Genomic DNA, 2,599 nt, shown 5'->3' with positions numbered 1-2,599 from the left:
TTATTAGTCTTCATTGATGTGAAATTCGGAAGATATGAGTATGCATGACATGTAATGAGAGGCACTGAATGAGATTATGAAGTGTTGCTTGAAGAAAGAGACCGCACCCGAGCCTAGAGAAGCACCGCACCCGCGGTGGATAGGCAGAAAGTTGGCCATTTTTACAGTAGGGTCACCGCACCCGCGGTCCATGGACAGAAAGTTGAATAAAATTACAGTAGCAACACCGCACCCGCGGTTCCAGAGGCAGCGCACCCGCGGTGCTGCTACAGTGAGGTCAGCGCACCCGTGTTACAGGACTAAGCGCACCCGCGGTCGAAGCTTTCGGAAAAGTTGATGTATATCATTACACTGAGCGCACCCGCTGTTATGGAATGAGCGCACCCGCGGTTATGGAATGAGCGCACCCGCGGTGTGACGTGCAGCATGAAAAATAAGCCACGTTTCCTGGTGTTGCATGCTGTATATATATATATATATATACAATCGATTCATTCTTCACAATTCAGAGAGGAATCAAGAAAAGGCTCCGAGGAAGGATTTCAAATTGTGATTGATGATTTTGGAGATCCATCCCTCCGATTGTGAATCCGACTTCAATACTGTGTTACTATCGACGCAGGCTACAACTGGACGTAAGTTTCTTTACGTTTAGATATGATTTGAATTTATGATATTGTCAGAATTGAATATGAATCAGATATGATGTTTCTGCTACAGTAGACATTGTATAACTGAAGTCAGATTAAAGAATAGACTGTTTATGAAATTGTTGTGAATTTCAGAGTTGATTTAGTTGAGATTCTATATCAGAGTTGTGTTATTATTCAGATTATGAGTTGTACTGATACTGGTTATGAATTCTGGTATTATAGCTGTGATGTTGAGATAGACGGGGTTATCGTGACTGTATTATTATGCCGTCGAAACATCAGTAGATTGATATTGATCAGATTCAGTAATGATTTCGATTGTATCATGATATCATTGATATGAATTAGATTGTACCTTGTTCAGATATGGATCAGATTATATACCGATTTGAGTATTGATCAGAACAGGTCTTGAATTGAGTTATATACTGATATGGTATTTATATGATTGTCATTATCAGATTTGGATATGGACAGATTGGAATACAAGACTTCGTCTTCATCAGACCGAGAAGAGAAAGGTATAATTTGTAATGCCCTAGATTGTATGTGGATAAAATGAAAAGATGAAGTGTTGCTTGAAGGAAGAGACCGCACCCGCGCCCCTTCTGATGCCACACCCGCTGTGCATGGACAGAAAATTGGTCATTTTACAGTAGGGTCACCGCACCCGCGGTCCAAGACAGAGTGCACCCGCGGTTGATGGACAGAGAGTTGAGAATTAATTACAGAAATGACACCGCACCCGCGGTGCTAACGTAACCGCACCCGCGGTCTTATATGTACCGCACCCGCGGTCGTCGAATTTCAGAAAATGAAAGGCATGCCGTGGGCACAGCGCAACCGCGGTGAAGAGTGACCGCACCCGCGGTGCTGCATGCGAGAAATCCACCTTTGAACTCCATGAAGACACATGGCATATATATATATATAATTGTGTTGAGTCTTCACTTTCACCATTTCCATCAGCAGGTAACGTGAGAGAGTGGGGAGAAGCTTCAACTCCTTATGCTTTAAGGTTGTGATTTTGAAAGAATTACATATCCAAACTTTAATCCAAGTTGAGATTCTTGTTCCTCTTGACAAGGGCTCCAAAAGGGTATACTTTCTATATCTTTTCAGCATGTTTTGAAGTTAACATGTGGAGGAAATTCAGATATGTTTGTAATTATATATTCTTGAGATTATAGATGTCGTAGAATCGTAAACGGATCGGTTATTGGATGTCGTATGTAATTTGTAGGGAATTCCAGCTTACATGTGCATGAGATTATGCAGATTTTCAGAGTTTGAAATGGGTATGGTATTGACTATAAGTTGAGGATATATATGTTAAGATTTGAATTGATCGGTATCAAGAAACTATGCCATTATACCGTCGAATTGTATCAAGATTTGATATTGAACCGTACTAGTATTAGTTTGAGTTGTGATTTGATATTGTACATCTATACATTGTCATTTCAGATTTGATGGTGACAGAATCGTCATCGAGACTTCGACATCGACAGACATTGTGCGACGAAAGGTATAATACATGTTTTGTTTGGGGAAGACAAAACTCAAATAAGATTCAATTTGAGTTTCCCACAAAACCACATACTAGATTAGTTGCTTGTCTTTTGAGATGATTATGATTTTTTTATGGATTGTATTCAAATCTTTTGATATGATTATGCATTTATAGATTTATATTCATGCATTTGAGATAGGAGAGTCATTGGCAGATTTGCCAAGCTTCTAGACGTTCGGTGTATCGACGCATAGGAGCAGACATCCTCCGATTGTAGACATTCGATACTGACATGACCGAAGTCTAGGAATAAGACGTACTGTTACCCCGATTGGGAGGGTAGGTGCGAAGGCCCTCGAACTACTTGCTTGGAAATTTGCGGAAAATTAAAAATTTTCTTTTTAAAAGAACTTAAATGGCCTCATTCATAAAA

This window comes from Primulina tabacum, chromosome 6, assembly GCF_025594145.1.
Source record: "Primulina tabacum isolate GXHZ01 chromosome 6, ASM2559414v2, whole genome shotgun sequence".
Classification (NCBI taxonomy): domain Eukaryota; kingdom Viridiplantae; phylum Streptophyta; class Magnoliopsida; order Lamiales; family Gesneriaceae; genus Primulina; species Primulina tabacum.
This window is presented reverse-complemented; position numbering follows the sequence as displayed.